This window comes from Podarcis gaigeae (assembly GCF_964106915.1).
Source record: "Podarcis gaigeae genome assembly, chromosome: 2".
NCBI lineage: Eukaryota > Metazoa > Chordata > Lepidosauria > Squamata > Lacertidae > Podarcis > Podarcis gaigeae.
Window position 1 is genome coordinate 7,354,589 of NC_139679.1, and position 24,117 is coordinate 7,378,705.

The window sequence follows — 24,117 nt, forward strand, 5'->3', positions numbered from 1 at the left end:
GCTGTGCGTTAAACCACAGAACCTAGGACTTGCCGATCAGAAGATCGGCAGTTCGAATCCCCGCGACGGGATGAGCTCCTGTTCCTCGGTCCCTGCTCCTGCAAACCTAGCAGTTCGAAAGCACGTCAAAGTGCAAGTAGATAAATAGGTACCGCTCCGGCGGGAAGGTAAACGGCGTTTCTGTGTGCTGCTTTGGTTTGCCAGAAGCGGCTTAGTCATGCTGGCCACATGACCCGGAAGCTGTCTGCGGACAAACACCGGCTCCCTCGGCCTATAGAGTGAGATGAGAGCGCAACACCAGAGGCGGTCACGACTGCACCTAATTACAGGTGCACCTATTACACATAGAGAGCAGGGCTGCAGGGCTGCATTTGCAAAGCAGTTCATTTTAAGCAAGGCGGGGAAACTGCAGGAGCCACGGTGCTCTCAGTCCTGAAGCTGGCTAATGAAGGAGAGAAAGGGTCCATTGGCAAGGAGAAATTGGTGAGCAAATTGAATGCTTAAGCTTTCCTCTGCCAGCCAAGTCCCATTAAAAACTCACACACATTCTTCCCAATCTACTCCCCAGCCCCCCAATGCTCCAAGACCAGAAATAAACCCAGCTTGGGAGGCAAAGAATCCTTCTGGTCACCAAGTCTGCCTTAAAATTGCCCTCCAGCTCATTACTGTTAAGAAGCATCAGAAAAAAACTGACTTCTACCAGGTCCCACTTATTTCTCCATCTGGCCCAGTATTGTCAGCTCTGACAAGCTCTCCAATGCCTATCTCATCAGCGGAACCCTTATTCTTTTACATGGAGATGGCATGGATTAAACCTAGGGGTTTGGGCATGCACTCCACCACTTAGAGTGGTGAGATCCAGTGTGGTGCAGTGGTTAAGAGCGGTAGACTCGTAATCTACCGGGTTCGCGTCTCTGCTCCTCCACATGCAGCTGCTGGGTGACCTTGGGCTAGTCTCTCAGCCGCACTCGCCTCACAGAGTGTTTGTTGTGGGGGAGGAAGGGAAAAGAGAATGTTAGCCGCTTTGAGACTCCTTAAAGGTAGAGGTAAAGGGACCCCTGACCATTAGGTCCAGTTGTGGCCGACTCTGGGGTTGCAGCGCTCATCTCGCTTTACAGGCCGAGGGAGCCGGCGTACAGATTCCGGGTCATGTGGCCAGCATGACTAAGCTGCTTCTGGCGAACCAGAGCAGCGCAAGGAAACGCTGTTTACCTTCCCGCCGGAGTGGTATCTATTATCTACTTGCACTTTGACATGCTTTCGAACTGCTAGGTTGGCAGGAGCAGGGACAAAGCAATGGGAGCACACCCCGTTGCGGAGATTTGAACCGCCGACCTTCTGATTGGCAAGTCCTAGGCTCTGTGGTTTAACCCACAGCGCCACCAGCATCCTTTGAGACTCCTTAGGGTAGTGATAAAGCAGGATATCAAATCCAAACTCTTCCTCTTCTTCTTCTTAGCTAGAAAATAATAATATTTCAGAGAAACTGACTTCTGTGGGACAAGGGAAGACAGCAGTACTCAAACTGCCCCCTTCAAGACAGGAGGGTGCAGAAGAAGATATGATATATGGAAGCTGGAGAATTCTGTCAGGAGCAGGAATTCCTGCAATTTGCATGTTTGTCTGAGGTCAGAAGCAGCAATCAAGCAAGTGTTTTTTTAGTCCACAAACATTATAATTATATTGTGGATTGTTTTGTTTTTATGTCTCCCTTGACTGGAATGCATTGCAATTAATTACACAATTAATTATGTGCATTTTGGCCATCCCGGAAAGCAAAATGAACAAAGTAGGTTTTAGAGGAAGACAAGGGAGGAAATTGGTTCCTGCTTACATTCCTAGGATGAAGCTATGCATTCCTTAATTTTGCTCCCAGCGCTGTGAGAAGAATGAGGCCAAGTGAGGAAATGATCATTACTGATCACCACCTACTAGAGAATTATCTGGAAGGGACGCTGTGTTGTTGCGAAGAGCTCAGAAGAGGCCCACAATTCCAGCTATGTTGCTGGGTGAGTCAACACTCCAGTTTAACTCATCATACCTGAATTCCATGGCCCAAGAGCTGTGTGCTTTTTCTTCTTTCCCCGCCCCCTCCTTCTGCTTCTAAGCATGCACTCAGGGTGCCATCTAGAGCTTTTCAAGGTTACTGTCATGCATCAACGTTTGGTCTTTGCATTGCTCACACTGGGGATAGAGACATTTCCAAGCTGACTCTGTCTATCATCTCAAGTTGCCAAATGTTCATGCTGGAAAACGTAGCAGGATTGTGCTTTCAAAGCACAGGGGATGGGGAGAGAGAGCTTTGTCATCTCTCTTTCCTCATGGAGCTGGTGAAAGGATTTAGGAAACATTTCCTCCTCTATAAGCCAAGTTGTCTCCCAGTCCGTAACACGGGACCCACTTTTATTTTTTTCTTTACATATTGTTTGTCTTTCTTACTGTACCTTGGAAGCAAAGCTTTGCTGAGGAGCCAAGCCGAGCTGAGAGCTAAGATTTAATGTGTGGGAAGAGAGAGGTTTGAGATTGAGGCCAAGCCTTGAGAAGAGAGCTTCTAGTTCTTCTACCATCCTGTAATATTATTGTTGTTGTTGATTATTAAATCTGTATACAGGCCTTCATCCAAAGATCCCAGGGGAGTTCCCAACAGAAAAAAATATATAAAATGAGAGTACAAAATACATAATAAAACAAAAACAAGGCAATAAACCCCACACACATACACACAATATTCATGACCAGTGTCTTTTTCGGTACTATCTGGGATTCCTTTTGAATTAATTTTCAGATTTAATATTGGACTGCTGTGACCTAACCCCCATCCCCCACCTTCAAAGCACATTATCGTTAACCTGCAATGGTTACTTCCACACCACACATTTAAAGCACATTTATGGCACTTGTATAGTCACGTGTGTAAACAGGAAGGAACAGGGTGGGGAACCTGAGACCTTCTGCAAGTTGTCTGGCCACATGACCTCTGTCATCCCTGTCCATTGTCCATGGTGGCTGGGCCTGATTGGATCTGGAGTCCAACAAGATCTGCAATGCCAAATATTCCCAACCTAGGAATAAAATATGCTCAACATGTTACACACTGAATAATGTGGTAGAATCCTGAAATGCTCTACTTCAGATTGGGGATGGCAAGGGGTCATACTTTGAAGATAAGGAGCATGCCATGGTTCTAACCCTAATTTTCTCCCGGACATGCTAATGTTCTAAATGTATAGGAATGCAAAATTTTATCCTTGAAGGAATATTCATATGTGCAGTATTATTATTTATTATTATTATTCATTTGACTTCTATACCTCTTTATCATAGAATCATAAAACTGAAGAGCTGGAAGGCAACCCAAGCGTCATCTAGTCCAATCTCATTTTTAAAACATCAAATAAAACATTATAGAAGAAAGTCAAATATATATACGTTCATTCAATGCAATATTACCCCCACCCAACCCCATTGCCCTTCAAGGAGGTTGTAAAGTCTGGGAAAATCTTTGCCACTTGATTCTAGTAATGATAAATTAGTCCTTTGTAAGGATGTGGTTAGCATTTGACCTGTTGGCAGAAGGAATGAGTAAATTAAGGAGCTTTCCCCATCTATTGGGTTTGGTCAGCAATCTAAACAATCCTAGCTTCTCACAGGAATCCACTCCAGTCACACCTGGTTGCATCTGAACACAAAGATGGAGTTGTCTGGAACTGACTCTGAATGATTCATTTCTGGAGAAATTGTCTTGCATTCTGTGGATTTCAATCAGGAGGATGTGTTGCCTCCTCAGTGAGATGGGAAACTGGTGCACTTTACTGGCAAAGAGGGTGATCTGGTTTCAAATCACACCTCAGCCATGAGCTATCTAGGTGGGCCAAGATAAGGCACTTCCTTATCTCAGCATCTCATCTGCAAAATGGGGAGAATAACACTGACCTTCCTTAGGAGGTTGATGGTTGATAGGTGATTGGAAGACTGTCTGTAAAATGCTTTGAAAACCAATAATGCTATTGATTTATTTGATTAAAAGATTGGCTCTGCAGGATTTGGGAGAACCCCCAACATCACTACAACATTCTCTTAAAAATTACTTAAAACTAGATTTAAAAGACCTAGATGAACAAGGTCTAGGTGAACCTAGATGAAAAACAAAACACCACAAATAAAACAGTTTTAATGGGGAGTCACGAAAGTTCTTGGTGGTCCAGATCAAAAGACAGAATATGTGCCAAGGAGAAAGCTAAATCAATTTCACAGAGTTTCCAGCAATCAGAAACAATTTGACAGCATCTCGGTGACTTCAGAATAAGTGCAATCGCATTCTCATGTAAGTGAAGGGGTAGTAAAGGTCAGGCTATGTGGATTTTTCTTGCAGTGAATGTTAAAGTCTTAACTTGATGTACTTTTAAACTCCCCGTGTAGATGTATCTCCTGGCCCAATCAGATAAATCAACATATATTATTTTCACATTTCACATGGTTGCTGCAGGAAACAGTGGGATAATGCTAGGAGTAGGTGACTATGTCAGTTCTGATTTCTCTCTTTCTCACTTTTCCCTCCTAAATTCAATTCTCCACATCTCTACACCAGAAAAATCTACATGAAAATTCATCAGCATTTCATTGCAAATTTCTCCTAATAGAGAAACTTTAATGAATGTTTTCCTAACATGCAAATTTTGCAAAGCTAAGATAATGCATTTTTGTATGTTATTTTTGCTAATATATGCAATTTTAGCCACACTTTCACCTAATATATGCATTTTTGGTACATTCTATTTGGCTGGCGAACTGCACTGCAAAATTCAGAGACGTGTGAATTTTGAAGGCTGTCTATATTTCACTTTGTGGATTGGTTCAGAAAGCATGGATTGGGTATGTTTGCCTTTAAATTAGAATTGGATCAAATTTCTCCCCCCAACCCTAATATTTATATTGCTAATATTTATGCATCACTGCAGAAATAAGAACAGGAGAAGAGGTGGGATTCCTGCAGTGTGCAGGGGTTCGATGTTCTGGGGACAGGGGGAAAGCAGAGATCTTTATTAAACACGGTAAAGCATAAATGTTTCATATCAGATTTCTCTGGCAGGTAAGGTGTGCTGTGATTTCCCCTGCATGCATATGATCTTTTCCCCCTGTTAAGAAAGAAAGAAAGAAAGAAAGAAAGAAAGAAAGAAAGAAAGAAAGAAAGAAAGAAAGAAAGAAAGAAAGAAAGATCTTTTTAGAAGAGACAGAGAAAGCAGCTCCACCCAACAGAGGAAATGTTCACCATTTTTCCAGACAAGTCCAGTCTCTTACATAGGTGTGGCAAAGTACGGCAAGTGTTCTTGTTTGCCTTATAAGGCCATCTCTTGCTCTTCTCGCTGATCGGCTGACCAATCAGGAGAGGAATGCCAGCATTCCAACCTCAACCGAGTTTTGCAACATCTGCCAGGACTTAAAAGAAAAAAAATTATTTGAGCTCACCAGGTGCATTGGCAGCAGCGCACACAGGCTTGGAGGTGGTGAGGTAGCCAAAACCACTCCCAACAGCTCAGTCCGTGGCTTTCGAGCAAGGCTGACATTCAGCACACAAGGCCTGGTGCCTATTTTTCTTTTTCTTTTTTGAATCCCACCGAAACCAATTCCTTGAGTAACAGATTGCCCAGACATTTTGCAATGTTACTGGGCAGTGTGAGAACTGAAGTATCTTATTCAGGTGTGTGGAATACCTGATATCCCAAGTGCCTATCAACTGGTGCTCGTGTCACAGCTACAACATGGAGACTGCTTCAATTTCTTCCCTGTATCAAAGGATGAGTCCTTCTTGAGAAAAAGGCTTGCCACAATCACCACACCAATCAGGCAATTCCCCCCCACCACCACTCTGTAAAGGTAAAGGACCCCTGACAGTTAAGTCCAGTCGCGAATGACTCTGAGGTTGCGGCAGTCATCTCGCTTTACTGGCCGAGGGAGCGTTTGTCCGCAAACAGTTTTTCCAGGTCATGTGGCCAGCATGACTAAGCTGCTTCTGGCAAAACCAGAGTAGCACACGGAAACACCGTTTACCTTCCTGCCGGAGTGGTACCTATTTATCTACTTGCACTTTGACGTGCTTTCAAACTACTAGGTTGGCAGGAGCAGGGACCAAGCAACGGGAGCTCACCCCATCGCGGAGATTAGAATCACTGACCTTCCGATCGGCAAGCCCTAGGCTCAGTGGTTTAGACGACAGCACCACCCATGCTATGCCACACCAATTTTGTGCTGTGTGTGATGATGTGCAGAATATTCATATAATCCATGCGTGAGCCACTTCTCACAGCTGACCCCCACAGAGAGTGTGTCAGTCACACCATGTGCAGCGGCCCCAATGCACAACCATAAAATAACATCATTGAGCATTCTGCTCTCTTTTTAAACACTTCAGTACATATTTTAATGCCCTGAGTGCTTCAAAGGTCATCTTTGCGGTGTTCGCAGCTACTACACATGAAAGCTGTGTCTTAACATATGAATATTAGAAGAGTCTGCTGCAACAGGCCAATGGCTTGTCTAATCCACCATCCCGATTCTCACAGTGGCCAACCAGATGACTATGGGAAACTCACAAGCAGGACATATCTAATGGACATACCACCTCTTTCAAAAGTTCTCGACACTGGCTGAGGCTGATGGGAATTGAAGTCCAAGAACCTATGCAGAGCCACAAATTCCTCACCCCTACACTAGAGGCAGGGGAAAGCAATGCTATAACAGTGCTCAGTGAGAGGGTACAGAATGGTAGGCGTCCCCTAGATGAAATCTGCAAGTCCGCCCTTTCTCCTAATGTATGCCCTCCTATAGCTTTCCCAGAAGCTCTGGGAGACTGCACAATAGGTCTCTCCCACACCAAATTAGAGCACGGTGTCAATAATTGTACATGCCTTTTAAAGCTGCAAAATGTTGCAGATTTCCTGGTGGCTGCTTCCACTTCCTGATCCACAAATCAGCTGAGCAGCTCTCTGGGAAAATGAGCTGACTGTTCTATTTCCGTTCCATTTCCATGCAACCCTTTGCACACAGGAAACTGAGGCTGACCTATAGCGAATTGCCGAAGCCTATCCAATGAGTCCGTGGCAGAAATGAGAATTGAAACCAGGTCTGCAAAATCCAACTCCAGCTCTATCTGCTTCTATCATGGAGTCTTGCTTTTGGGTCTGTGTGTATACTCTTGTCTTACATTTGAGAAATGTATGTGTGCACATGCAGAGCTGAAAGGCATGTGCCTGAACAAACATGACCGGGAATTTCCAGGCAGCTAATAACTTCCCTGCTAAACTTCCAAGTTACAAAGCTATCTAGCCTTGGTTGGATCAGAAGGAACGTGTGTCTGCCAACCTAGGAAGCATGGAAGGAAGGAGAGGTTCTTAAATGTTGCTTTTAGTTTGCTTTTAGTCTGTGGGCAGGGACTTGTGTGTTTTATAGAAAATGCCTAGTGCATATTACGCCATGGAATATCACTTCCTGGAGGGAAATCTGCCTGCCTACCTTTTTTACCCTCTCTCTCAAACACACACACACACACACACACACACACACACACACACACACCATGTATCTCAATTCATACAGAAAGGCATTCTGCAAGGCCCCAAAGAACTTTGCACCCAGTCTCAGATGGTAACAGGCACTTCTAGGATGGCCAAATGAAAAAGAGGGCTTGCACCTATATGAATTGTGCAGAAAAGGGAATTTCAGCAAATCCAACTTGTTATGCAAGAGGTGGGGGGTTCTTATTTGCCTTCGGTACTATAGTGCAGTGTTTTCCAACCTTGGATCTCCAGCTGTTTTTGGACTACAACTCCCATGATCCCTAGCTAGCAAGATCAATGGTCAAGGATGATGGGAATTGTAGTCTGAAAACAGCTGGAGACCAAAGGTTGGGAAACACTGCTATAGTGGTACCTCGGGTTAAGTACTTAATTCGTTCTGGAGGTCTGTTCTTAACCTGAAACTGTTCTTAACCTGAAGCACCACTTTAGCTAATGGGGCCTCCTGCTGCTGCCGCACCGCCGGAGCACGATTTCTGTTCTCATCCTGTAGCAAAGTTCTTAATCCGAGGTACTATTTCTGGGTTAGCGGAGTCTGTAACCTGAAGCGTATGTAACCTGAAGCGTATGTAACCCGAGGTACCACTGTGCTGGCAAAGGTCTACTGGTAACCAATGATCACCACCAGCACCTTCACATAAGGTGGGTGGCTAAGTTTCGTTTCTCTCTATGCAATAATAAAACAGATTGGACAAGCTGTTCTCACAAGGGTGGAGTCCTTTTAATTGCATACTTCACGTCCTCCTCGGAGCTTCAAGTGAACTAGAACAACAGCGCCACCAAGTGGTCTCCTGAAAATTGTGGACAGGCAGCAAAGGAACACTCAGGCAAGTAGAGCTGTGGCTCTGGGACACTATGCTCCAATGACAGATGTGCAGCCACCTTGCCTTTCCCCTTTTCTCCCACTGCCACCCATTCGTGAGAACCTGATTTTAATTTCTTTTTTGTTTTAAAGTTTCAAGCCCTCGTGATGTTGTTGACAATGCACTGAGAAACACGAGGGCAGTAACGGGAAGAAGAAGGGGGGGGAACCTCACATTTAGATGGTAAGGTGAGGTAATATGGTGCTCTCTTACAGCTCCCTCCTGTTCCCGTGAAGACATTGAATGATTCTGTCCCTCCTGCAGCAACACAATGTCTTTGCAGCATGTGGCGGGACCCCAAACCTATACAAACCAAAAAAATCAAATGCCTGGGCATCGAAGTAAAAAGCAATGTGTGTGCAAAATAAGCAGCTTAGCACATAGTGCTGTGGCTTGCATGGGTCATTCTGCGTGCAAATGTTGAGGTTTCTTGGTACAAAGTATGGATTTCTTAGACACGGACTTTAAATTTAGTTTACTGCTGCACATACAATGGAATGAAAGCCTTCTCGGATTCCTAAGCAGGCCAGTTTCATAGGCCCCATCTGCACTATACATTTAAAGTGGGATGATGCTACTTTAGACAGCCATGGCTTCCCCCAAAGAATCATGGGAAGTGTAGTTCATTAAGGGAGCTGAGAGTTGTTAGGAGACAGCTGTTGCCCTCACAGATCTACAGTTCCTGGAGTTCCCTGGGAAGAAGGATTGACTATTAAACCACTCTGAAAATTGTATCCCTATGAGGGGACGAAAGGTCTCCTGGCAACTCTCCATACCCTTAACAAATTCCCAGTGCAGATGGGGCTTAGATGCTTCATTTTTTTTATTATTGAAGCAAGCTGAAGTTTCCCCTGCTGAGTGGCAGCCTCACAGGTATCCAAGAGAGAGATTAATTCTTTCTTTAAGGGACTTTGGGCCTTCAAACCAATGGAGCCTCTCGCTATTTTACTGAGGGATTCAATCACATACTGGCAGATTCAAGCCTGTTCTCCAACCGCCCGCCCACTGGACTTCTTGTCGTAAGGAAAGTGACAGGAAAGTATGGAACAACACTTGCTTGGTGCAACTTTCTCTAAACCGCCCACAAACAAATCTGAATGAACGCTCATTAATTAGCCAATTCTGTCTAACCTCGCTGCAAACAAATCAGGATGAATGCTCAATAAACAGCTTGTCTAGAAGCAGACTGAGCTGGAGAAAAGAAGAAAGCATTATTTCATTGCTTGCATTTCAAGCCAAAGGAGGTGCACACAGCCAGCTAAAGGCTTCCGTGATGATTTTGAGAATGCCTATAATTACTGGAGACTTTGTGTTTAAGTTTCTTACATGGATTTATATGCGATGACTGTATCTGGTTGTTCTAATCCTTGTGGTACAACGCCCTGAGCTCAGGTTAGGTGTAAGAATGCAGCTGGTAGATAAATAAAGTTAAAAATACCACCAAGCAGCTATTTTGTAGGGTGAGCTGGGAGCTGAGTCTAGTCTCCAGCAGTGGCGTAGCGTGGGTTGTCAGCACCCAGGGCAAGGCAAGTAATTTGCGCCCCCTAACCCGTGGATTTGCGCACCCTAACCCGTGGATTTGCGCACCCTAACCCCCAGATGTTGCGCCCGGTGCGGCCGGCCCCCCTGCACCCCCCACGCTACGCCACTGGTCTCCAGTTCCCTATCGCACACAGCTGATGTGCAGGATATTAACCTTTCGTAAGTGGCTCTGTGGGTTTGACAGCGAATGGTAGAAGTGCTGGGAATAGGATATGCAGCCCTATTAATGTTGAATCATGTTTGTGTTGAGGTTGAGTGGATTGTTAACTGCCCCATGGACCACTCCTCTCACCATGGGCATCTTCGGTGCTTTGCCAGTCTATGTCTGAGAGGCTGGTTCTGCAACTGTGCTGAAAGGCGGAAAAATCACTGCAAACCAGTTCTTTGAGAAGGCAGAAGGGCAAGAGGGGGGAATGAATAGAATGCACTGGTTTGGTAGCTTTGTAGCTTGGCTTCCCTGTAATAAGTTGCGGGGAGGGGGATAACTGAGCTCACTGCAAGAGCACCCACAGAGTCAAAAATCCAGTCTGTGATGGCCTGGTCCACTTAACATAAAACCAGTGAGCCTCCTGCCACCACCAGCAGCACTAGGAATGGTAAAATCTGTCCATTTAGGTTTCTCATTTTTCCAGTCTCAAATTCAGCTCTCACTATTTCCAGTTTGCAATTTATTTATTTTTTTTTTTAAAGTCCTCATAAAAATCCATCTTCATTTCTCCTAATTACTCATTTCTGCAAAGCAATTCCCCATAACATAATGCTTTTTTTTTGTTTTGTTTCTGCTTTTAGGTATATGCACATTTTAAAAATGCATGCTTAACCCTAGAATATGCATTTCGGGACACATTACTTGGCTGGAGAAACACATTGCAAAATTCTGAGAACTTTGGAGGGTTGCTGAGTTTTGGATGGCATATTGTTAAAGAAAGGGTAAATTAGGTACATTCACCTTTAAATGTGAACTGAATCAAACTTCCTACCCCCCCCACCCCGCAACTTTGTTAAATACTAGGCCTTGTGTGAGCAATTGTGCATGACTGTGGTATTTCATAGTCCAGGGTGGAGGAGCACTGCTGAGGGCCGAAGGACAGGTAAAAGGGTGAGTCACTCCCAAGGGCAGGGCAGGCGAGACGGAAGGAGAGAGAAATGGCACACTCAAAAGCTTTCTGCCCCATTTCCCCCCGCCTTCTGCAGCTGGTTGTGGGAAATAAGGCTGCAATTGTGAGACTCTTAAGAAGGGGATTAAAAGGAACTCTGCTATCAAAATGGGTGGAACAAAGAACCAGCACTTCAGAGTTGGCTGCTTGATCTGGCAAGGGCCTAGGTGGCAGGAGGCCAGGTATAGACTGCCTCTGCTGCGTAGCAATGGGAAAGACTCTGTCCTCTTCCTGCTGGAGCCTGCGAGTATTTGTGAGCCTAGCAGACACACCCTCTGATTCAGGGATTTGGAAGAGAGAGAAAACATATCTGAAAGGAGCCACCTCATCGCTGAGGAATCCCAGGGTGGGGAGCTGCCCGCAGGAGCTGGGATGGGGGGGGGGTTGGGGTGAGGGAAGGCCCATGAAGAAAATCGGTCTAGGCAGCTCTAGCGCAAAGGACAGTTTCTCCTCTCCAACCAGTGCAAAGAGAATGTGCAACAGGGAAGGGAATTCGGTCCCTTAGCTCGCGTGCCCCATCCAGTTCTTATGCAAGACAACCGGCGGGCAAACCTTGTATGCATGCGCGTAGGATAGCAACAGGCAGTGAAAAGAAGGGTGCAGACAAGTGATCAGGGAGCACAGAAGCTCGTGCAGTAAAGAGCTCAAAATGGCTCGGGCAAGCAAGACAACCCGCAGGAAATTCCTTCCGCTGCCAAGTGCAGGGAGGCCCAGAGTTCATGTGCTTTCATGTGCTAATGGTCTGACCTCTGGCAGCTGCAGTTTAAAGGCTCTGAGGTCCCATAGTTTCAGTGGAGCACATTTTTAAATCATGTGCTCCCTGTCTAGCTCGACCCTCAATCTAAGGCATGTCCACCCCAACTACCAAAACATGAACACCTCTAGCACATCGTGTTCAAGGAAATGTGCTGGAGAAAGTCGCTGCCTTTTAGTGCAGAGGTGGGGAGCCTCAGGACCCAGGGACGGCCCCCAAGCTTCTCTATCTGCCCAGGGGACTCTTTGCAGGCCACACACATTAGCCAGCTGCTGCCGCTACCAGCTACCGCAGCTTCAAACCAAGTTTTTTTTGGCTGCCTAGGATGTGTCCTTCAGTGATGAGAATGCCTCTTGCTTGCCTCACTGGAAGACAGAGAGGGGTGTACAAGCATGCATGGAAGCAAACCGACTACACAAAGGTGGGGCATATGGGGTGTTAGGTAGTACCTCTGGTGTGGGACATGTCATGCTTCTTCTAGGGTAGTTGTCCACCTTGAGTCCCTGCCCTGCAGTCAGCTCTCACCTGTCAGCATGTGACAGCTGCCACACACCAGGAATGGCTTCGACTGGTCAACAAATTGCCACCCCTACCTGTTGATTTAGGGACGCGGGTGGCGCTGTGGGTTAAACCACAGAGCCTAGGACTTGCCAATCAGAAGGTCGAATCCCCGTGACGGGGTGAGCTCCCGTTGCTCGGTCCCAGCTCCTGCCAACCTAGCAATTCAAAAGCACAACAAAGGGCAAGTAGATAAATAGGTACCGCTCCGGTGGGAAGGTAAATGGCGTTTCTGTGCACTGCTCTGGTTCGCCACATGATCCCACCACATGCTGGCCACATGACCTGGAAGCTGTACGCCGGCTCCCTTGGCTAATAAAGCGAGATGAGCGCCGCAACCCCAGGGTCGGCCACGACTGTACCTAATGGTCAGGGGTCCCTTTACCTTTACCTGTTGATTTGCTTAACCCAGTGCAAGAAAAGCCAAGACTTTTTTATGTACGCTACTACAGCAGCAAGGATTCTTCTAGCAAAGTATTGGAAGACACAAGAATTACCTACACTGGAAGAATGGCAGACGAAAGTGATTGACTTTATGGGATTGGCAGAAATGACTGGCAGAATCCGTGACCAAGAGAAAGAGACGGTGGAGGAAGACTGGAAGAAATTTAAAGTTGACCTTAAGAACTGTTTTAAAATTGATGAGTGCTAAAATGTCAAGGGAAAGGAAGATGCAGAATTACAGCTGAAACTGTTTGATGAATTAAGATGAAACTGAGAAAGAAAATAAGTTACAATTTAACTGGAGTAAAGGGTTGCTGAAAAACTGTTAAATAAGGATGCAGAAAGGGTGAGGTATGGGGAAGTCCGAGAGAGAAGGTTCATGAAAATGAGGATATGAAATTATACTTGTTTGTATGTTCTTGTTTGTTGATGTTTGTTTGTTATTTTGTTTTAAAATTGGAAAATTAATAAAAATTATTTAAAAAAAAGAAGCCAATTTTTAAAGAGTGAGAGAGGCCTCTTTTGATATTAAAAGAGGGAGACCCCCATCCTACGGCTTGCATGCTTGTGCACACCTATTCAGAGGAGCTTGCTCAAGACCTTTGGGTATCTAAGGTGAAAAATCCCCAACACTGCGCCTTGGTTCTCCCTACACAAGTGTCCCATATATTGCTGCAAGTTGACAGCGTTCACTGTGCAAGTTATTTGCTGATGCAGATCGGATAGGTTGAACAAGCTGAGGCAGACAAACTACACCCCCACACAGTCACACACAAATACAGGAGGACACCTGTTCGTCACATTGCACAAGGCTTTCAAATTCCCCTGCGCACGTGGACAGGCCAAAGCACTCATCCAGCTGCATCCGGACAGCGGAGCCTGCAGTGCAAATTCTCACGATGGCCAACCCGGTATACTGAGGTAGCCAGCTTGCTGCCCTGCAGGGGTGGTCGCTTCTGATCTGCAGTAGTGGTTGTGAGTATGGAAGAAGAAGTGGCACCTAGTTGAGTAAGATTTGTCTTGGCCACCCCTGCAATCTTACGTACTTGCTCCCTGGCCAGCGAAGTGGATAGGATTTCCTCCTTGGATGGAGAGAGAGAGGAAGCTGGGAAGCTCTTCATGTGTGCGTCTATGTATGTATATACATAATTTCCTATGCATGCCTCACACTCATTAGTGGCATCAAACAACTAAGGGGCATGTCTAAACCTGAAGAGAAGGTTCCATGGTTTCACCAGCGCCTTTACCCACGTAGAGCCGCACTCCCGGTTATTATGCAACCTGTCTTGCTGTGTGGGACACTGGCATGGACTCCCCATCCAAATTATAGCCTACCAGGAAAAGGCACTGGGTAGTGCAAGAAACTGAGAGACAACCCTGGGTTTCCATGGAAGAGCTCAGAGTCTCCACAGAAACTTTTTGCTGTGTAGGATCGAAGGCTAGAAGATTAAAGCTGCATTTCCCACAGCCTGGGTCTTAACAAATGTGTGGTCTTTATATAAATGTTGGTCCCATTTGGGGCCCTTAGGCACATTTGGGGGTTTTTTTAAGTGTCATGGGTGCAATCACAACATGGCTGCCATGAGGACACGTCTAGTCACAAAATGGCTGCTGTGGAGTGTGGCCAATCTCAGAATACTGGGAGCGCCCCCAGTCTCCAGCATCTGTTTGTGTTCTTTCTCTCTCTGTTCTTCCCCATGCAACTCAGTGGGGACATTGCTCCATTGATTTGCATAGTGAAAGGCAGGTAAAACCTAGAAGGTTCTTCTGTATGGCCTCACACCCATGATGCCAAGGGCAGAGGGGGTGTAAATGTGTGTGTAGTTGTATAGTGTGACACCCACCCACACCCAATATCCCTGCCATTGAGAGCTCAGCCATCCAGTGCCAGGGATTCAGGGCCATTTTTTCACCTTTGTTGCAACAGTGCATCAATTTTTCTCCGCTTTCCCAATAGAAGTGAATGACAGCCATTCACTAATGGGGGGAAGTAAAGGGGAGACAAGACTGGTCTCATGGTATCTGATGAGTCAAAACATGTATCTTCCCCGAAAACTTTAACTGTTCAAAATCGAATCTGTTGTCATTGCATAGTCCCACATCTTCATCTGCAAAGCCTCAAACCAGGATCTGTTTCTTGGTCACACTGGTATGTGACTGAATGTTGGAGACTTGTTTATTTACACATCTAGGTAAACTCTAGATGGCTTACAAGTAAAGTGGAGCCCACTCCCAATTCTAATTAAAACTATAAACAATCTTGAAAAATTAATAAATCTTAAGTATCGTTGTAAGGGACGCGGGTGGTGCTGTGGGTAAAACCTCAGCGCCTAGGGCTTGCCGATCGCATGGTCGGCGGTTCGAATCCCCGCGGCGGGGTAAGCTCCCATCATTTGGTCCCAGCACCTGCCAACCTAGCAGTTCGAAAGCACCTTCAGGTGCAAGTAGATAAATAGGGACTGCTTACCAGCGGGAAGGTAAATGGCGTTCCGTGTGCTGCGCTCTCTCGCCAGATGCAGCTTGTCACGCTGGCCACGTGACCCGGAAGTGTCTGCGGACAGCGCTGGCTCCCGGCCTATAGAGTGAGATGAGTGCACAACCCTAGAGTCTGGCAAGACTGGCCCATACGGGCAGGGGTACCTTTAAGTATCGTTGTAGCTGGACCGTGGCAAATCTGAACTCAGTTTCCTCCTAACCTCTGTACCACAAAATGGTGAGGGCAATTATTTATCCTAGAGAGGCCACCTAAGTGAGTTGATCACTTATGTACTTCAGTGCCATGTAATTTTTTAATATATATATTTACAAAATCTTAATATACTTTACACCCAAATAATTTAGGAATACAGAGCCTTTTGTGAATATTAAGAGACATGTGTCATTTTCTTTTTTCTTTTTTTGTCATGTACAATTTAGTGCTTCTGAGTGGACTGCTTTTCAACAACTACTAAGATTACCTAAGAATACAGATAATAACTAGCATAAATAATACACATAGAAGAACTCCTGAGTAATCAATTGTTACATTATTAAATATTGGTCTCAATCCCATTTCATTTCAAGAAGGATATTATTCATGTTGAAAATAAATGCTGTCTCTTCCATCTCCTGAAACTGCTAGATCTTTTTCAAATACATTGCATTGCTAACTTACACCCATTTGTAACTTCTCTAAATCTTTTTTCATTTCTAATTGTGGCAGTTAATTTTACAGTATTTAGTTGCTCCCACCACTAAAAGAGAACATGGGTGTCATGTACTTGGGACTTGCAGCAGAGTCGCCATGCTTCCTCCTTGACCTGACAGCAGAGGCAGTGATTCCACAGGTGTAGCCTTTCTACCTTACCTGCCTAAGTGAAACAGCCACTGCAGGCCCAGACAGATTTTTTAAAACACCTCTTATCATCTCGCACACAATTATTTTCCACAGAGACAGTTCACTTTCACACTCAGCTATGAGTCAGTGGTAGCTCAGGCCTATGCATGCTTGCTCAAAATTAATTCTCACACCACGATATGGGGTCTACTCCCAAGTAAGCACTCTTGGGAATACAGAATGACTATTCTGTTGCTTAGTGTTGAGACATAGCAATATACCTATCTGTGTGAATCCTGCACCTAGACATTTTTATTCTCTTGCAGCCTTCCCCATCCTGGTGCTCTCCAGATGTTCTATTTATTTACAATTATATTCCACCTTTCCTCCAAGGTACTCAAGGTGGTGAACGTAGTTCTCTGCCTCACAACAACCCTGTGAAATAGGTTACGCTGAGAGACCAGCTCAAGTACAGTTCATAGCTGAGCAGGAATTTGAACCCTGGGCACCCAGGTCTAGTCCAACAGCCCAGCCACTACATCATACTGGCTCTCATATGTTGGACTACAACTCCCATCATCCGCAGCCAGCACCGTTGTTTGTTCTGGCATAGCTGTCAAAATATCTGTAGTTCAAAATATCTGGACAACAACCGATTTTTGAATGCATGAGTCACTTCATTCTGCTCCCACTCCTGGCGGCTGCTGAGCTTTGTAAAGTCCTTCCTTGGGTATCCTAGCTGAATAAGGGAGGGGATTCCTATAAAAACTCTGTACCATCACTGTACACTTTTGGAAACAGGGTGTTAGATTCAGCAAAACATTCCTCTCCTCCCAGGCCTTCGACTAATTAAACAATATATGGCCTTTTAAGCTCTTGAGCAGTGGCGGAGGGCGGGCACAAATACAGTGGTGCCCCGCAAGACGAACGCCTCTCAAAACGGAAAACCCACTAGACGAAAGGGTTTTCCGTTTTGGAGGCGCTTCACAAAACGAATTTCCCTATGGGCTTGCTTCGCAAGACGAAATGTCTTGCGAGTTCCTGCGGGGTTTTCCCCCTTTTTCCCCCCTTTTCCTAAGCCGCTAAGCCGCTTATCAGCTAATCCGCTGATAAGCCGCTTAGCAGCTGATCCGCTAAAAGCCGCGAAACCGCTAATAGCGCTAATCCGCTAAGCTGTCAATGGGCTTGCTTCGCAAGACAAAAAAACCGCTATACGAAGAGCCTCACGGAACGGATTAATTTCATCTTGCGAGGCACCACTGTATTGTTTTGTTTGTTATTGTGTATTTGGGGAGGGGGAAGATGTGGGAACGCACCATGATGTTTGTTTGTTTATTGTTGATCCAGTCACAGTGCTGCCACCCCCCGGGCAGCGACTAAATATAAAATGTGGTTAATAAACTCAAGCAGACAATGATCTGGATTAGAAATGGCCACAACTTTATTGATTACAGATACAGGTGGATTTTTGGCTCAGGCATTGAATGTATATCCTTCCAGGGGGGCCCTGACAAAAAATTATTATTATTAAATTTAAAACAGGTAAGAGAACTCAGATCACCTAAGTTCGTGCTCAAAAAAACCCCACCTGTGTATTTGTGTGTTTTTATGATGTAAACCACCCTCGGATGAAGGATGGTATATAATTGTACAGTGGTACCTCAGGTTACATACGCTTCAGGTTACAGACTCTGCTAACCCAGAAATAGTGCTTCAGGTTAAGAACTTTGCTTCAGGATAAGAACAGAAATTGGGCTCCAGCGGTGCGGCAGCAGCAGGAGGCCCCATTAGCTAAAGTGGTGCTTCAGGTTAAGAACAGTTTCAGGTTAACTACGGACCTCCGAAACGAATTAAGTACTTAACCTGAGGTACCACTGTAGTAAATAAATAAATTGTTCCGCTGAGAGCTTTTGAGGTGCATCTTACTTTTTTAAAAAAACGAATAAATACATTTGGTTTCATGGATTAGGACATGAGACTCTAAGCCTCGGCTGAGTGCTGGTAGAAGTTGGAAGCAACTTCAGGTAAAAATGCGCACAAGTTCTGAGAGAGGTCAAACAGGTCATAACCACATTAAATGGAACCACCATATGACAAAATGAACTCATGTGAAACTGACCTGAGCTGTTGCATCCTCTCTCTCTCTCTCTGCCTCTCTCTGCCTTTGTGTGTCATTGTTTGCAGCCTTTGCATGGATCACTGAGATGTGCAAAGAAAGCAGCATTTCTAAGCTACGCCAAGTCATGCAAGGAATGAGGTGGGGAAACTTGTGGCACATCAGAGCAGGCGATGTATGGGCTCCCGCCCCACCATCTCTCACAAAGCAATGCTTTCCTAAACACTTTTTCTTTCATGATAGCATCAGGGAGTGTGTGATTCCAACAGCCCCATACCAGTAATTAAAACAGAGCCAGTGCTTAAGAAATACAGAAAGAAAAAAGTGAAGGGAGAGAAGGAGAGATTAAGAGGTGCTGAGTAAGACACTTTGGTATTGCAAACATCCTGTCTCCCTTGTGTGGTAGCGAAGGAGTGTGCTTCTGTCCTCTCCTCCTACCAGTAAGGAAAGAATTCTATGTGTGTAGGTTTTGAGCTGAAGTTTGTATACTTTGAGGCTTTAAATCACTAGTTCTCTCCTATGGAGTTTTGAGCAAATATTCAGATATCTCTAAGTCAGGAGAACGTAATGAAATTGGAGAACTTGTGACAGTTCAGGAAGAACTATGATTGCTTTAGAAGACATCTGAAGGCAGCCCTGTTTAGGGAAGCTTTTAATGTTTTACGGACTACTGTATTTTAATATTTTGTTGGAAGCCGCCCCAGAGTGGCTGTGGAAACCCAGCCAGATGGGCAGGGTATAAATAATAAATTATTATTATTATAAATTATTATTTCAGTGATCATTAGAGGTTTTGCAGGGATTGGGGAGGAATTTGATCTGGTTCGCATTTTCAACTACACCTATCTAATCTGCACTTCTGGAAAGATTATGCACATCAGAATACGCTTATCTTTCGAAATTTGCATGTGTCTAAATTTTCTGATGCAGTTCTCCAGCTTGGAAATGTGAACAAAACTGCATATGTTGGAGCAAAGTGTACATAAAAACACATATATAAGTGAAAATAACATGCAGACATCCATTATATTAAGGAAGCAGCCATACAAAAATGTCAGTAATAATTAGGATGAGAAGGAGAAATTTCCACTAAAATGCTTATGAATTTTCATGAGGACTTAAAAACAAAAACTGTGTTGTACTGCATATTACCTCTACTCAGTACAGACCCATGGAAAATAATGGCCATGACTAATATAGGTTCATTAATTTCAGTGGATCTACTCTAAATATAATTTCTTTGAATATAAACACTAATATTCGCTGGTAGAGATGGGGTGGGAGAACTAAATTCATTTCCCATTTAAAAACAAACTTACCTAATTCACATTTTCTGAAACAATAGACAAATCAAAACATAACCCTCATTCAAAATTCACACTTTTCTGAATTTTCCAGTGCAAAATTATATGAACAAGTAGGTTGTGCAAAAATGCATATACTACTGTAAAGTGTACATATACATATACTGTGGAAACAGCATACAAAAATGCATTATATTATGGGAAATGGCTTTGCAAATATATGTATATTAAAGTAAAGGTAAAGGACCCCTGACAGTTAAGTCCAGTCGCAAACGACTCTGGGGTTGCAGCGCTCTTCTCGCTTTACAGACCAAGGCTTTTGTCCGCTCCGCAAACAGTTTTTCCAAGTCATGTGGCCAGCATGACTAAGCTGCTTCTGGCGCAACGGAACACCGAAGCCAGTGCAGTGCATGGAAACGCTGTTTACCTTCCCGCCAGAGTGATACCTATTTATCTACTTGTTTTTTGACGTGCTTTCGAACTGCTAGGTTGGCAGGAGCTGGGACCGAGCAACAGGAGCTCACCCCATCATGGGGATTTGAACCGCTGACTTTCTGATCAGCAAGCCCAAAAGGCTCAGTGGTTTAGACCACAGCACCACCCATGTAGTATGCATATTAGGCACACACAAAAACCAGCAAACTGTTGTGGAAATGTGGAGGACTGAACTTATGTCTGGAAAAATTAGAAATGGAGAGAAACTGAAAACGACAGACTCACCCATCCCTATTGACTGGTGGCAGTTGGAATACTACAAAAGGCCTACAGTGACTTGGGCCTGGTCTGCTATTCATGCAGCATAATGAAGTGGTATGAGGGAGAGACATCCAGGAAGGCAGAATGGACTGTATCATTCCAGACAGCAGGAAAGACATCACATCTTAGCACAATTCCCTAGGTGAAAATGTTCCACAGAAAGGAATGGGCTCGAATAGACACCCTCCTCAAAGTGGTAAGCTCCCCCAACAAGCCAACTTGGAAGAAGAAGAGGAGGAGGAGGAAGAGGAGGAGGAGGAGGAGGAGGAGGAGGAGTGGTTTGGATTCGATACCCCACTTTATCACTCCCCTTCAGGAGTCTCAAAGTGGTTAACAATCTCCTTTCCCTTCCTCCCGCACAACAAACACTCTGTGAGTTGAGTGAGGCTGAGAGGCTTCGGAGAAGTGTGACTGGCCCAAGGTCACCCAGCAGCTGCATGTGGAGGAGCGGGGAATCGAATCCAGTTCACCAGATTACGAGTCTAAAGCTCTTAACCGCTCCACCACACATAGGAGAGCAATACAGGAATGGACATTGGCCACCTCTGCCACCTTAGGACTCTTCCACAGTATTCTGCTGCTTGGGTAGACTAGGCCTTACTACTCAATGCCTCGGAGGTCAGTTTGTGTTAATGTGAACTGCTTCAAGGGGAAAGAGTCGCGTTTCAGGTGAACTGAGGTGGTGATGTGGAGGCTCTTCCAGGCAAGTCTTATCACTTCATGTTGCAGTCAGGCAACAAACATTTGTGTGCCAATCATTGGCTTTTGACTAGCCATTTAGGGAAGGGCAAACTTTTAATTATTTTTGATTTCCAGTCATTTGTTATAAATAAAAATAAAATAAAAATAGCAGCAGAGTGGTGACCATGCTACGTTGCATAAACTTGGGGTGAGGATAGCTACACAGCTGCTGAAAAATTCTGCTGGGAAAGCAGTGGCTGAGTGAACATCCATCAAGCTGTGACAGGTTCACCCTCCATTCCCTGAGGGAAAAACCTGCACATGACACATCAAAAGGCCAAGGCAGACCTTCAGTGTTCTCCTCATAAATGAAAAGAAAAAAATGGTGTCACTTGGTTTGGCTCACAGATGGAAACACCCTAACTCTACTCTTTCTCCCTGAGTGCATTCCCCACAACGCTGGATTCCATTCCCAGTGTTGACGCTCTGTCTTCCCTGAGTAAAGGTAAAGGTAATGGGACCCCTGACCATTAGGTCCAGTCGTGACCGACTCTGGGGTTGCAGCGCTCATCTCGCTTTATTGGCCGAGGGAGCTTCTGGCGAACCAGAGCAGCGCACGGAAATGGCGTTTACCTTCCCGCCGGAGCAGTACCTATTTATCTACTTGCACTTTGACGTGCTTTCGAACTCCTAGGTTGGCCGGAGCAGGGACCGAGCAACAGGAGCTCACCCAGTCACTGGGATTCGAACCGCTGACCTCCTGATCGGCAAGTTCTAGGCTCTGTGGTTTAACCCACAGTGCCTCCCGCGTCTTCCTTGAGTACCACAGGCTAAAGTCTTCTTCACCTCTCCTGCATGGGAGGCACCAGTAGCCTCAGATGATGTCAGGTCATATTGCGAGTGTTCTTGACCTAAAGTTACATGGGGTGCCAAGCCCTCACTAATTTAAATCAGTAGTAAACAATATGGGGTCTTCAAGATGTTGATGGACTACAGATCCTATGATCCCTGCCTATTGGCTGTGCTGATGTAAGCTGAAGTCCAGTATCATCAGGGGAGGGCGGGGACACACACCACATTGCCTCCCCATGATTTAAATAGTCTCATAGTAGAGCCTGCATATATGGAAGCTGCCCTTTGGTATTCTCCAGAGATCAGATCGAATATGAAGAAAGGGAAATGGTTCCATGTAAGAAGGAAGGGGAGAGAAGGTGTTCTCCATAGCGCTCAGTGTCTGGGAAGGTTCTGGCAAGGCCAGTTCAAGAGTTCCACATAAGTCTGGCCAATTGGCAGCTCAAGAACCAGATACAGCTCAATTTTCACCTCTGGTAACCCTGTGACTTTTTAATCAAGGTGTGGTTTTTTTAAAAAAAGCTTGTTCAGTTTCACTCATGGGGGGGGGAGACTGTTCTCATCAGTTGCAGAAGTCAGAAATATTTCATGCATGAATGTTGACACCAGTCTCTGGAGTTTGTACATAATGTCCCACCTGGAGTTGTTCTCTCAGGATTTTGGAATTGCAAATTAAGTGGAACTAATTCAGCGGGAATCCTTTGCTGCTGTTGCTTTTGTTGTTCTGTTTCTTTGGTTTTTTACAGGGCATGGGCAGTTTGATGCAGCTTTCAACCCCTTTACAGTGGTACCTTGGATTACATACTCTTCAGGTTACATATGCTTCAGGTTACAGACTCCACTAACCCAGAAATAGTGCTTCAGGTTAAGAACTTTACTTCAGGATGAGAACAGAAATCGTGCTTCGGCAGAGTGGCAGCAGCAGGAGGCCCCATTAGCTAAAGTGGTGCTTCAGGTTAAGAACAGTTTCAGGTTAGGTACGGACCTCCGGAACGAATTAAGTACTTAACCTGAGGTACCACTGTAGTTCATTCAGGTCTTCCACTCTGGTGTACCTCATCTGAGGTCAGGAGATAATTAACGTTCAACGGAGCAGGAGTGGGGAACCCTTTTCAGCCCAAAGGCTGCATACCCTCTGTCCAGAGTTCCTCACTTCTATACCAAAAGCTTAGTGTAGAAGAGACACATTTTTCCAACTAAGGCTGAACCCAGCAGCTCAGGGAGGTGGGGGGGGAACCTTGCCTTGTGGTTAAGGCTGGCTCCTTGCTGCTCCCTGTTCTCTCTTGCTTGGAATTTCTGAGCCATGTTGTCACTGGGAAAGGTTGCACTTTCCATGCCAGGGTGACTGGCCCTGGCTAGTAGCTGCTCAGCTTTGTGTGTGTGTTTGCATTTTTTTCCTCCAAGGACTTGCCTTGGCTGGTTTTGTAAGATGTGCTGACATCAGCTGCCCTAGGAAGATGGGGTGTGTGTGTGCGAGAAAGCAGTTCTGAAGAGCGTTACTCTAGGTTACCATAGGAAATATTTGCAAAAGTTTCTTAGTTTGTGTGCTGAAAGAAAATGAACAAATGGGCTTTAAAGGGAAAACCCAAGAAAGAACAGAAAACATTGGTGCTGGGAGTGTGAAATATGCTTCACTGAGGCCGGCGCATCTTCCAACAATTCTTAGTGTTGACTTTCAATCACAATCTACAACACAGGCTCCACTTAAAGTAAACTTCCAGCTTCCTCCTTTCTCTCTCATTTATTCTTTTGCCATCTATTCACCTTCCAAGAAAAGAAAAGAAAAGAAAAGAAAAGAAAAGAAAAGAAAAGAAAAGAAAAGAAAAGAAAAGAAAAGAAAAGAAAAGAAAAGAAAAGAAAATGTGGTGATTTCCCTGGTGTGATGCAATTTTAATTCAAGAGTAGGACCCAGCTGTACATCATGGCCCACCAGCTGAAAAACCAATGATTTATAACATAGGCATTTTGTGTGTGCACAAGTGCATGCGAAATCTTTGGGTAAAAATCTGTGTGACGCTGCATAGTGTGCTGGGCGCATGTGTGTGCGTTGTTGTCATTGTTGTTGAAGAATATAGGAAGCCAGGGTGGGACATAATATTGCAGAGTAAATGAGTATTTCTTCACTATTTATTTATTTATTAAAATCATTTCTATGCCAACATTGAACTTAAAGTTACCAAGGCAGTGTACTCCTCAGTTACTT

At 45.0% G+C, this 24,117-nt stretch overlaps 1 long non-coding RNA gene across 1 annotated transcript in view; it reads right to left on the reverse strand.

Annotated features, from left to right (window-relative positions):
• Positions 1-22,923, reverse strand: part of LOC310840260 — a 29,727-nt gene extending 6,804 nt beyond the window's left edge. Inside the window, exon 1 of the long non-coding RNA XR_014561881.1 lies at positions 22,706-22,923. This is a non-coding gene — a long non-coding RNA (uncharacterized lncRNA). The remainder of the gene's footprint in view (positions 1-22,705) is intronic.
• Positions 22,924-24,117: the final 1,194 nt, after the last annotated feature.